At 39.8% G+C, this 14,430-nt stretch overlaps 1 protein-coding gene across 1 annotated transcript in view; it reads right to left on the bottom strand.

The window, feature by feature from the left end:
- The window catches only part of LOC135703003 (estradiol 17-beta-dehydrogenase 11), a 78,933-nt gene that overhangs the window by 22,407 nt on the left and 42,096 nt on the right, over window positions 1-14,430 (bottom strand). The gene's annotated exons all lie outside the window — the stretch shown is intronic.

The raw sequence follows: 14,430 nt of genomic DNA, 5'->3' as shown, positions 1-14,430 counted from the left end.
AGGAACATTCCTGTGAATATAGAACAGCTTTTCCCTTCTGGAACTTCTCATTTTAGTGAAAAAGTTTAAAAGAAACATTTTTTTTTTCATTCGAGCAAACTTCCACTGTTTACGAACTGTAACAACAATATTCCGTGTGAAGTTCAACTGTACCGCCATGCATAACAGGTCTGGCAATGTTAGTTTGTTGACGTTTCGCTTCTCCCACTATTATTATGAAACAAGGAGTGTGACGTCAAACTCTTTGATACATAAAAACAATTGGATAGTGAAAAAGACGAACAATTTACATCGCCTGACCTGTTCTGTATGGTATTTATACAACTATAGTCCTTATAGCACATAAACCGTTTCAAATGGTTACTGACAAACAGTAGCGATTTGAAACGCTTACGTGTTGCGTGTATGGTTGTTTTATGTTTTGACAATTGACCAAGACAGTATAGGAAGAACGCTTTTGCTTGAAACGGCAGCCATTTTTGTAGTGCGTGCTTATTAGTTTTAGTTTTATCATCAAAAATGCCTCCAAAACGCAAGCAAACTCAAAAAATCATCAACAAAAATACGAAACGTAAGTTATATTAGTTTAAAACATCAATTTCTAACTTAACGCTTGTATTTGTTTCAAAAATATGTAGAGCCTTCCACAATCTCAACCAACACTGCGAACAGCGCCTATCTACATGCGGAGGTAAATTCTAACCTGGAATTATCAATTATTCAATTTTAATTTATTAATTTCGGTTTACAGTTGAGGAATTTACTTTCCGGGGAACAATTCAGCCAGTCCGGCTATGTCGTAGCAGTAGATCTGGCAATTTATAACAATTCAGTGAATGGATCTGGATCAGGATCATCGCAAGACCCTTTAGGGTCTCAGTCCTTCTTCATATTCCAAGGCGAGCAGGTATTTGCCTATCACGATTCAGAAGCGGAGAAGGTGGAACCAGAGCAGCAACTAGCGGCGGAATCAGGGTCGGATGGATCGGACGGCGCACATCATTCGGAATTACAACCAGTGCAGGTTCACACGAACGGTGCCGAAGAAGTTGTCGCTGGAATAATAGTGAAGGGGTCGGAAGAATTACAGCAAATTTACTGTCAATGTCCTGTTGTTCTGAAAGTGACTCCACCCGATTTGGAAAACGAGGAGATTCGTAAACTACGGAAGAATATTTCGGATCAAGCACAACCGGATCTGAATTCGGAGTTGAGAGAATCGGACGAAGCCCATCAACTGGGACAACCAGTGCAGATTTACCCGAACGGAAATGAATCCGAAGCCGATCGATTTGACGAGTGCACGTCAAATAAGTGGCGTAGAAATTATCGTTGGATTAAAAACGAAGGAGTGGGAAGAACAACAGCCAATTGAACATCAATGTCCTATTGCTCCTCCATCCGATTCTGAATGCAAATCCTACAACGGGGATTTTTTTCCTTTGGTTTTGTTTTTTCCGTCGATCTTGTTTTCCGTGCTGAGCATCAATGCTACCGACGTGTCAGGAAGGCAGCTCCCACGCCTGATCCCTACCTATCGACCCATCAACTCATGAACCGGGGACCAACGGCTTTACTTCCCATCCGAAGGAAGGCGTGATCAGAGATGTTATGCCTCAGAGCATCCCGGCGGCGCCGACTGGGATTGAACCCAGGCCTGCTGGGGTGAGAGGTAATCACGCTTACCACTACACCACCGGCGCCATTCTACAACGGGGATGTTACCAAGAAAAATGCGGAAATTCGAAGACTACGAAAGAAAATTTCGGATCAAGAGCATCAAATTGTGATCCTCAAAGATAATGTCTTGTTTCTAGCACGTGAGAACCAGGAATTAAAAGATAAACAACATATCCCGTCGGTCGTAAGTAATTTACTGTATTTACCATATGGACACAAGCCAGTTTCTCGATTTTTTTTTATCATAATACATTTGGGAACTACAAAAGAACTTTACTTAAATAACTGCTTTCAGATCGGATTCACAGCAAAAGAAAACATTAATATGAGCCTCACAGAGATTGCGGCTATTGACTCAGCTTCACATTCGGATAGCATTTTTGTGGCCAACCTTGCTATCCATTTTTATGGAACAGATCACCTCATAAACATGAAGTCAACGGGACATCTAATACCGCGTTTCAAGAATCTACTGAAAGACGATGGTACACTATTGTACCCGGCCAGGGAGCAAATTGAACCCAAGGTTTTCAAATTTATCTTTGGTATGTATTCAGTTAAATAATTCATGAAATGGCATTTTTATATACATATTGTTATTATGTTTTAGAAAAAACTCACTGAACGTGTTACCCAACGCCTGGGCCCTTCTCAGGTGAAGGAGGTTGCTTACTATGCGAACGAACATATTGTGCGTAAACACATTGCACAAACAATCAGCAATCTTAACAAAGCCGCTGCACGTCGTCGTGAATGATTATTGTTTTTCTGGCCCTATATACAAACTGAGTTTGCTTTTAATGAATTTTAAATTTGAATTGATACATGAGTTTATTTTGATAATAATAAAAATAAGGCAGAGCAATTGAGTATTTACATTTCTTCATTAAAAAAATCACAATTAATATAAATCCATATCCACTACAATCCACATAAGATACAACAGTATTAAAACCTCAATAAGCATGGTCATTTCTATCCGTTTTAAGTGTATCGGGAAGTTAATAACAATGGTTGGCTCAAAACCATACTACCTTATTGAAACCTAATTGGAAATTGGTTTCAAATATTCAACTAGAAGCTTTTCTGACATGGTCAGGTTATGCTTACTTTACCAAAAATGTATGGGAAAATGTAAGAATTCGTACGGTAAACGTTCTTAACCACCCATTGTTTGTATGGTCAGGTCTTCAAAAACCTTAATCAATATAGTCAAAACTTTATCTAGGTATGGTTTGATTAAAGTTGAATGAACCATTCTCATTATGGTTTTTAGAGAAATATAGACCCTATTGGATGTGGTTATCGTATGGTTACAATTTATGCGGGTATAGACCTCATCTATGTAATGGATTTAATTCCGAATAAGAACCTACTGTATACTAGCACATATATTCGATGGTGCTTGAAATGTAAAGTCAAAATCTCCACTTGTGCGCTCCATGATCTACATCATCCAAGGGATGGTCACTCTACATACTTATTTTGTGTTAACTTTTTTCTCAGTGTGCCGCAGCTGTGCCGACATTTCAAGAGTGCCAGTCACGTGATCAACTTTGTTTGCTTGTGAATAACGACATGCTTGGAAACCCGGTTAATTTGACAGTTCAAATGTTTTGTTTGAAAGGTGAATGAACAACAAAACCAAGAAATCAGGTGTAACATTTGATAACGACATAAAAGTTTTTGAAAAAAACTTTGTAAGGTCTTTTGCACGTGAACCAAAGTACGCCCACGCAAACCAATACCACTTTCGTAAAGGCTAGAGTTGCCCGTACCCGATGATGTTGTTGGTTTGGGCGTACTTTGGTTCGCGTGCAAAGGGCCTTACAAATATTGTTAACAAAAGCTTTTGTGGCGTTATCAAATGTTACGCCTGAAATAAAATCCGATCCAAAACGGTAATCTAAAGCCATTCCACTCCACCGGCAGGCTGATACACACTAGAGCGACCCTCCAAAAACCGATCGAGTTCCTCCGATCGTGGCAGGTGCTTGGCAAAGAACTCGCCAACGACAACATCGAAACGCATCTAATGGCATTTGAAATATGCAACCAACAACGGGACGAGCTGCTGTTGAAATCGCTAAAACTCTTATGGTATAAAAATCCGCTGCGGTGATCAACGATGGATACCTGGCAGCAAACCGGGACAACGCGGATGCACGGTTTGAGGTGCACAATGTTATGAAAGATCTTGAGGAGAAGAAACTGAACGAAACGGTTAAGTGCTTACATCGATGGACAATGGTGACACTGGAGATCGGGACGAAAGTATTCCGCGGCTAAAAGCTAGCTCTTTCAGCGGATGCCCGGTTTTAGTCTGCTTATGGCGGAATGAATTACTATTTTGGACAGGCATTAGAATGTGCGCTGATGGGGAATCCATGGTGGGAATTAAGCGAAAATTCATGGTTGGGGTTGTCCGAATTGAATTATGTGAACAACAATGTTTTTTTTCAGAGCGTTAAAAAAGAAAAAAAAAAACGATGTACAAACAGTGTCGGCTAAAATCAAGAACACAATCAGCTATATTTCAAGATCAATATCACCTAAAATCACAGGCACCAATATCACAAGCCATAAAACACAAAAGTGAAATTGACCTCTCTGTTCCGTAGTCACCTAGTAAATTTACTGGATCATGATGCCAGAAGTAACGAAAGTTTCGCTTTCAGCCCACAACTGCAGATTGCAACAAGAATTTTTTTTGGGGAATTTCGACTTCTTTTTGATTATACATTCTTCCGGGGTACTATTCTGGTCAACGGAGGAATAAAATTTCTGCCCAGGAATTTGATCGAAAATTGCAGCGAGCGTATAGACCAAAATTTTTGTTTCGAGCGTCCAATATCGAATCACGACGTGCTTGCTCCGGTACAGCCATGATATAAACAAATGAACTTATCCTGACAACCAATGCCTACTGTGATATATATATACACATATATACACTCTTAGCTTGGATCAGTGAAATTTTCAAAAAATTCCTTTTCGTGTTCAACATTTAGTAGTAGTTTGGTCACCTTATTCAGTCACGCGCGATACATGAATAGAATCAGTACAAAAGCAATTTTTATTGTTTACACATCAAAAATCAGGCTGGACAAGATATCCTCTTCCATCATGCTCATCAGCATCCAAATTTTTTTTTTATATCTTTATTAAGGAGCATCCAAACATTAATAGAGCGCCGCGAATTTGCAATGGTCTTATTTGTAAACGTTTCGCATTGCATTGATTAACCAACACTTTTATCAAAATTTAACTACGGCAACTACGAAATCAAAATATTTGGGCCTTTGAATTAGATGATGGCAACTTAAAATAAGCATAGCGTAACTATTGACTTTACAATGACAAAATGCAAATTGAAGTAATACTTCAATTCTATACCTTAATTATGAACAAAGTAATACAATGTAAACAATATAATGTTTAGTCTAGTTTTTTTTGGATATAATATTGTTTAGATGTAAGACATAAAATGTAATTATCATTTTATCAAATCGGTCTACTCCTGATTGGCGACAAATAGATAAAAGAAAGTAGTGCTTTCTTGAAAATCTCGAAAATAGAAAAAGATACCCTGGACCAAGGAGTGCTCGAACGTCCCTAAAATTTGGATTCTTAAAAGTTAGACTAAAATAACCATCTCCTCCAAAATTGGACCAAATCGAAAGAGGTCAATTGCGCTTGCCTCGGACACGTGGAATAACCGATATTTATTCAAAAGTCTTCAAAATCTGGCATCCCTGATGGCGAAATTTGCTGTTGGATAATGTCAGTAGTGGTAAGCGTGACTGCTTTCTCACCCCAATGGGTCTGGGTTCAATCCCAGCCGAGGTCGGTGGGATTTTTCTGAGGGTTCAAAAATCTCTGGTCACGGAAGGGCCGTTGGTCCCGGCCCATGTGTGTTGAATGGGTGCGATACCCTACGCAGGTGTGGAAGCTGCCTTCTTGCATGCACATTAGACCGATGCAAAATTTGAAATTTTCGCTCCACAGTGCTCAAATGGTTTCAAATCAGGTGCTGATTAGCCTCCCAAAATTTAAAATCATTTGGTAAGAAACTGACTTGGCACAAACTATTCGAAGTTTATATGGAAATTACTATGGGAAAATCAAACTTTTTGTTTATTGTCTTCTGCCCATTTTCCATATCGCTTTTTCGAAAATTTCTATAGCTATTCTTACGGGAAATTTTCTAAGCTACATTTTTGGGCAATATTGTTTTTCAGCCAAATGTCAAATTAAATTGTTATTAATTGTTTAAGAGATTGATAATCTTATGGCATGATCAAGCAGCTGATGTTTGTGCTCTATTCTTCGCACTAGAAACACTAATGTTGCCTGCTGAACAGTTGAATGAGCACAATCATAAGACATCAGTGACTTGAATCATTAATAACTTTTGTTCCTTTCATTTGATTGAAAAGTAGAGAAATTTTTCTACAATCACTGCTATCATTTTTAAAAGCATAGTGATGTGGTGAATTGTTAGATAGATATGAACAAAAACATAAGTTTTCCCATAGTAATTCCCATATAAACTTGAAATGGTTTGTGCCAAGTCAGTTTCTTACTAAAGTAGTTCAAATTGTGGGAGGCTAAGCAGGACCCAATTTGGAACCGTTTAAGCACTGTGGAGCGAAAATTTCAAATTTTGCATCAGTCTAATGCACATTCGATTGCCGTCAATGGGTGGCAATCGATGTCCGTCTGTGATTGGCACTAGATTGCGGAACAGAAACCGACGTTAAATAAAGAAATGCAGAATAAGAAGAAGAAATCAGATTGATCTTCTCTTCCGCCTCAGACTTCCGTTGCAGTTGATAAACAACGCAACAGCAACCTCCCTTAGCTCAGTCGGTAAAGGCGCAGCTACAAAGCAAGACCATGCTGGAGGTGGCTGGGTTCGATTCCCGGTCCGGTCTAGGAATTTTTCGGGTTGGAAAATTTCTCGACTTCCCTGGGCATAGAAGTATGATTGTACTTTCAAAGTGTTTTAATGTTACTTCATACGCAAAGTTGCCACACAATTATACTAATGCAAAAATGGTACAGGCATCGGAAGCTCTCAATTAATAACTGTGGAAGTGCATCTAGAACACTAAGTTGAGAGCACGCAATAAGCTAATATGCGATATGTAATAAGCTTGAAATGCGAAGAAGAAGAAGAGAAGCAGCTTAGCCATTAAAGATCGTAATTATGTAACTGCTGCCGCTTGACGTCGGAACATCCATCTGGCGTCCACACAAGTCGGTGTGATTGATGTCTAGCACTTCTTTCGATTTTACCTGCGACTTTTTGGACAGTTTACCTTGACACCACTGTTAACCAGGTACAACTGTCCCAACTATGTTCCTCTCGTACAAACTTGCTACTGTTCGCGACGGCACCACATGTGCTGGCAATCATTTCGATGACGTGCAATTACTTACAACGACCGTTCTTGATGAAGCATAAGTGCTAAGATTCACGTTGTGAGTTCCATCGACGACAGCTTCATCGTTCTTCTGAATCAGGCAGCCGCACCGATCAAATACCATCTCGTACTCTTCGTGAGCGATTTTGGTGAAGGACAGTTAATATTGGTAATTGCTAGAACGTTCTTCAGTTTGTTATCCACTATTGAGCGTCGGTTTCCTATTCCTCTTCCATATGCGCTATGCATCTCAAATCCAGAAACCAAAACACACTGTGCGTTCAAACTCGCTTTGTTCGCTTTATGAGTTTTGTCATTTGACCTCCGGTTCTGTCGGCTTGCTTCCTCGGAAGTTGAGTTCTGTTTCCGCTGCTGATCCTGCATGAGCTTCCTGCAATTGGACGTGTAATGCCTTTCCTTTCCCCAGTACCACAACTACCACCACATTCAGGGTAGGGACGGGATGTCCCGTGCTGTACGATGAAATCGTCTCCATTCCACTCGATCCATAGCTGCAAGTCGCCAGCCATGCCGTTTACGGAGCGTCCGAAGGTCGCCTTCCCTGCGCGCCTCTTCGTCTTGTTCCAGTCGGGTTGCTATCAAGAACCATTTGCACCGGGTGGTCGTCCGACTTTCTTACGACATGCCACAGGCGTGCCTAGCCTCCCCTTTAGTTACGCCAATGCAGGTACAATACTATTTGGTTTTATTTGAGCCATCTGTAGAGAGCTTAAGAAAATATCAGAAATACTACGGAAACTTCATAGTGCTATAGAGAAATTCAGGGATGTCTAATGGTTTTCAGGACAGCACCAAAAGGTTTTCAGGACAGTACCATATAGTCTAGTCGATAAAAGCAAGGTATTATGGTTCGATTCTCGGTCTGGTCGAGGACATTTTTCTGGTTGAAAATTTACTCGACTTTCCTGGGCATAGTGGATCATTGTGCTTGCCACACAAGCTCATGCATTGGCGGGCATAGAAAGCTCTGTGGAAGTGGATCTAGAACACTAAGTTAAGAACCGATAAAATGCTCGCCTAGAACAGCCTAGAAGAAAAAGGATAACTAATAACTTCAGGAGGTTTGAGAGAACTTCAGGAAAGCTACGAGAAAATCAATTAATTTCATGAAAATTGCTTTGCACATTTTGGAAAAGCTAGGGAAGTAACATGAACATAAGGAAAATGTTAGAACATTTCTCGCATTATATTTGAAAAGGGCATATTAACTTTTGTAAATAGAAAATGTTCCGAGGGGCACACACCAGCCTTTCAATACTACGCAGCCTACTGACCAAAAATTTAAAATCTTTCCATTACTGCATTCATTACTTTAAATACACTCTTAATTTCATTAAATACTTTAATTACCGTAAAACGGGGTATCTTTGATAATGCGGGTAACTTTGATAGTATAATGCAAAGACTAAATTTACTCGCTACGCTTTTTCCAAATTAGAAACATTGGTTCCACATTGGTTGATATCGTACATACTATATGTGTTACATATTTTACAAACATATTAAAAGACAATTTTTGTGTTTTTCGTCTGTTTGAAAAAGCACTCAAACCATCACTGACGAAATATTTTTCCGATATAGCCATCACAAATTCAATGTTGTATTGAATTAAAGGGTGATACGGTCAAAATTTGGTCAAGGGAAAACGCGTGTAAATCGGTGAAATCGTTTATTTAAAAAATCAAATTAAATTTCTTTTTCAAGTTCAATTAGTATAAAATTCAGGAAAATATTCAGTTAGGCTTCCGCTTTTCCAAATCCGAATTGCCGGGCCTTACGCTTGACCCCTGCCATCAGATTTTGTACAGCCACCTTGTCCACCTTCTTCGCCACAGAAAGCCAGTTTGCCTTGAACTGCTGCTCGCCCTTAGCAGTTTTTTTGGTCTTCTTTAGGTTCCGCTTGACAATAGCCCAGTATTTCTCAATTGGGCGGAGCTCTGGAGTGTTGGGAGGGTTCTTGTCCTTGGGAACCACCTGCACGTTGTTGGCGGCGTACCACTCCATGGCCTTTTTACCGTAATGGCAAGATGCCAAATCCGGCCAAAACAGTACGGAACAACCGTGTTTCTTCAGGAAAGGCAGCAGACGTTTATTCAAACACTCTTTCACGTAAATTTCTTGGTTGACAGTCCCGGAAGCTATGAAAATGCTGCTTTTCAAGCCACAGGTACAGATGGCTTGCCAAACCAGATATTTCTTTGCGAACTTTGACAGTTTCATGTGCTTGAAAACATCTGCTACCTTTCCCCTTCCTTTTGCCGTATAAAACTCCTGTCCCGGAAGCTGCTTGTAGTCGGCTTTGACGTAGGTTTCGTCGTCCATTACCACGCAGTCAAACTTCGTCAGCATCGTCGTGTACAGCCTCCGGGATCGCGCTTTGGCCGTCGTATTTTGTTTATCATCGCGATTTGGAGTCACTACCTTCTTGTAAGTCGATAGTCCGGCTCGTTTTTTGGCTCGATGCACGGTTGTAGACGATACACCCAGCTTATTTGCGGCATCTCGGAGAGAGAGGTTAGGGTTTCGCTAGGAACTACCGGCAACTCTCTTTGTCGTCTCAGCGGCTTCCGGTTTTCGATTTCCCCCCGATCCAGACTTCCTGGCTGTCGACAAACGTTCCCCAAACACTTTAATTACATTTGTAACGGTTGATTTGGCAACTTTTAGCGATTTTGCCAACTTTGCGTGCGAGTAGCTCGGATTTTCGCGATGCGCGAGCAAAATTTTGATACGCTGCTCTTCTTGCTTGGACGGCATTTTGACAACTGAAGAGTGAATTCCAAAATCAAAATAGGAGCAACATTCTACACACACACACCTTCAAAATGAGGGGTGTTCAGGTTTTTTAAATGCAAAATTGAAAGAAATACGTCAAGTTGATATTGACCAAATTTTGACCGTATCACCCTTTATTGCTTATGATGTTTTGTGATTATAAACTTGTTCAAAGTTTCATATTTAAAGAACTACATTGTTTGAGTTTCACCCATTTTTTTTTACATTCATCGAGCATTATCAAAGTAACCCCAACTCAAAAATCTGAAGTTCGTTCACAAAACTAAAAAAAGAAGTGCAAATGCTTTAATTTTCGTTAAACATATTACTAACGAAATGACTCTTGGATCCTCAGTACTTGTTTGAAAAATATAAAATTTGAAAAAAACATTCATTGCTGTGAAAATTATTTAGAATATACTTTAAAAAACTATCAATGTTACCCCGTTTTACGGTACCGACAAAATTTGATATTTTAATTATTTTCAATACAGTTAAATTATGTTTCATTACATTAACTATTGTTGATTATTTGGTGATTACTTTCAATACCGCTAAAAGTAAAATTCGAATTATGACTGTCTTCAAAATATTTAAGTTACTACGATGAATTTTAAATATCACGCACTCATACCTAGAAGTACGTGCCCCTCGAAATGTCCCCTATTTGATGGGTTGTTGGTTTGCGTGGGTGGTGTAGGTTGTTGGGTTCGTGCAAAAAGAGCCTTACAAAAGCTGTTTACAAAAGCTGATAGGGTCTTTTCAAATAGTACGCGAGGTTTTAGGAGAAGTGCCATGTTTTATAATGGGAGATTCAAGAACATTAAAAAAAAAGCGGGGACTTCAACGAAGATCATAAAACATGAAGACAGTTCCATTAACTTAAAGAAAATTGCGAGAGTTTTTAAGAAGTTCTGAAAGCTCCGACAGAAAGTTTAGAAAATTTGAAAGGAGATCATAGACTTTTAGGTTGTTTCATTATATTCATCCTCCCCCGCCCAGAACTTCAGAGCAGTCCCATGAACTTCAAGAAAACTGCAGAAACTTTCAAGGAGTTCCGAGGAAGTATGGATCATCCGAAAAAGCGATTTACATGTTTCGATATGAATGGTCGGAAGATTCATACGAACAGAAGATGATGTTTTGGTACAGTGTACTACAAGTACCTACATACCAGATGCGGTTATAGAAAATAGCTAGATACAGCTGTAGTGGGAACTGGGATTGTGAGATCCTAATGAATGCCCACATCCGCGAAAATTGCCCTGACATTGAATTGTTATCTACGATAAAATAATAAAGCGGGTAATGCTCATCGCTATCACTGTACCGTTGGATCGCAATTTTCAATCATCATTCACGGCCAAGATAACGAAGGAGTTGAAGCAGATATGGCAGTGCGCATTGTTCCGGTAGTGATTTCCTGCGACCGGAATTGTTACACGCATCCTCATCTGTCCTGATTTTCTCGTAGCTTTCCTGAAGTTCTCTCAAACCTCCTGAAGTTATTAGTTATCCTTTTTCTTCTAGGCTGTTCTAGGCGAGCATTTGATCGGTTCTTAACTTAGTGTTCTAGATGCACTTCCACAGTTTTTAATTTTGAGCTTTCTATGCCCGCCAATGCATGAGTTTGTGTGGCAAGCACAATGATCCGCTATGCCCAGGAAAGTCGAGTAAATTTTCAACCAGAAAAATGTCCTCGACCAGACCGAGAATCGAACCATAATACCGTGCCTTTATCGACTAGGCTATATGGTACGTCCTGAAAACCTTTTGGTGCGACAAAATTAGCAGGGGTTTCTACCTAGCATCTTTTCCACGGCATTTATTCCACTGACATGAGTGTAATTCGAAAGGCATTCTGCAGAGAACTCCAAGGGAATTCTGGAAAGTATTCTTGAGGACTTTAGTGGAGAATTACAAGGTAGTTCTTAAAAGAATGGGCTTGGCAAAGTGCACTTTATGTCAATTTTTTCGAGAACTCCAAAGGTATTAGGGACCATCCATAAATGGCATAGAATTGTTTGGTCAATTCTATACCCTCCTCTTCCCTAGTAGCATATTGTAAATGTATTTATGTATAAATGTATTATGTTAAAAATATGATCAGCTATTTCGCTTAACTGGCGAACCGAATTTTTAGCTATGAAAGCGCCTCTGTGGCCAAAAGGGCTACCAATGTATTTGATTATGTTCACGAGGGGAAACCAAATGAAAATTTGTATAATATTTTAAATTTATGTTAGCATATTAAAAATAGTGAAATGATGATTGTTGCTGACCCTTTTCGACGCTAGATATTGCGTTAAGCAATATGTTTCGGGTCGCCATTGCAATATGTGGAAAAGGCATGAATGAATCATATTGTTGATATAATATATCTGATATTTCGCTATACCTTTACTATACATGGTCGGTAAAACTCCTGAAATCCCCCCCCAGCTTCAAATGCTACATCATTTATGTATATTCCCTAACGTTAATGACGAGGAGAATTGCATTTTGATAGTAAAGAATATTCATCAGGAATAGGCATCTGAGCAACATTTAAATGAAACTCTGAGGACGATTCCAAGGGATTTCTGATCAAAATTCCAAAAAAAAATTGACAAGAGCTCTGTAATATTGTAAGTTTTATCAAGGTTTTAAAGCATTCTACAAGTTTAAACCAAATTGTTACATAGGCAAAGATCTCCTACCATGATTTGGATCTGAAAACTGAAGTCTAAGGAGAACATGCCTACCCAAAGTAACCTAACCTAACCTAACATTGCAAGTTTTATCGTGGTTTTTAAGGGTAAAGGGTGATACGGTCAAAATTTGGTCAATATCAACTTGACGTATTTCTTTCAATTTTGCATTTAAAAAACCTGAACACCCCTCATTTTGAAGGTGTGTGTGTGTAGAATGTTGCTCCTATTTTGATTTTGGAATTCACTCTTCAGTTGTCAAAATGCCGTCCAAGCAAGAAGAGCAGCGTATCAAAATTTTGCTCGCGCATCGCGAAAATCCGAGCTACTCGCACGCAAAGTTGGCAAAATCGCTAAAAGTTGCCAAATCAACCGTTACAAATGTAATTAAAGTGTTTGGGGAACGTTTGTCGACAGCCAGGAAGTCTGGATCGGGGGGAAATCGAAAACCGGAAGCCGCTGAGACGACAAAGAGAGTTGCCGGTAGTTCCTAGCGAAACCCTAACCTCTCTCTCCGAGATGCCGCAAATAAGCTGGGTGTATCGTCTACAACCGTGCATCGAGCCAAAAAACGAGCCGGACTATCGACTTACAAGAAGGTAGTGACTCCAAATCGCGATGATAAACAAAAATACGACGGCCAAAGCGCGATCCCGGAGGCTGTACACGACGATGCTGACGAAGTTTGACTGCGTGGTAATGGACGACGAAACCTACGTCAAAGCCGACTACAAGCAGCTTCCGGGACAGGAGTTTTATACGGCAAAAGGAAGGGGAAAGGTAGCAGATGTTTTCAAGCACATGAAACTGTCAAAGTTCGCAAAGAAATATCTGGTTTGGCAAGCCATCTGTACCTGTGGCTTGAAAAGCAGCATTTTCATAGCTTCCGGGACTGTCAACCAAGAAATTTACGTGAAAGAGTGTTTGAATAAACGTCTGCTGCCTTTCCTGAAGAAACACGGTTGTTCCGTACTGTTTTGGCCGGATTTGGCATCTTGCCATACGGTAAAAAGGCCATGGAGTGGTACGCCGCCAACAACGTGCAGGTGGTTCCCAAGGACAAGAACCCTCCCAACACTCCAGAGCTCCGCCCAATTGAGAAATACTGGGCTATTGTCAAGCGGAACCTAAAGAAGACCAAAAAAACTGCTAAGGGCGAGCAGCAGTTCAAGGCAAACTGGCTTTCTGTGGCGAAGAAGGTGGACAAGGTGGCTGTACAAAATCTGATGGCAGGGGTCAAGCGTAAGGCCCGGCAATTCGGATTTGGAAAAGCGGAAGCCTAACTGAATATTTTTCCTGAATTTTATACTAATTGAACTTGAAAAAGAAATTTAATTTGATTTTTCACCGATTTACACGCGTTTTCCCTTGACCAAATTTTGACCGTATCACCCTTTATATGTTTTAAAGGTTGTAGAACAAAAGGTCAAAGGGGCAAAACGTTGAATCACAAAAACACAAACATACAGAAGGTAGAAGGGACAAAAAGTCGAAGGGGCAAAAGTTCGAAAGGACAAAAGGTCGAAAGAACAAAAGGTCGAAGGTAAAATAGGCCGATGGGACTAAAAAGGTAAAGGACAAAGAGTTGAAAAAGCAATATACTGAGTAAAGCAAGCAAGCAAACAAAAGTAAAGCGCAAATAAGCAATTTGACTAAAATTTATAAAGAAATTTATCTTTTTATAAATTCGAAGCAATCTTTATAACATGAGCAACAGTCTTTGAAAGATAAAAGGTATCGAACAATCCAATGAAAAAAAAAATCCAAAGACTTTTCTCATTTTTGGAAATGTCTCCTTCTTTAGGGAACATCGATTAAATACGTCACGCTCTGAG

This window comes from Ochlerotatus camptorhynchus, unplaced genomic scaffold, assembly GCF_037179485.1.
Source record: "Ochlerotatus camptorhynchus isolate MF236.1 unplaced genomic scaffold, CSIRO-AGI_Acam_v1.1 ptg000204l, whole genome shotgun sequence".
Lineage (NCBI taxonomy): Eukaryota > Metazoa > Arthropoda > Insecta > Diptera > Culicidae > Ochlerotatus > Ochlerotatus camptorhynchus.
This window is presented reverse-complemented; position numbering and strand designations above follow the sequence as displayed.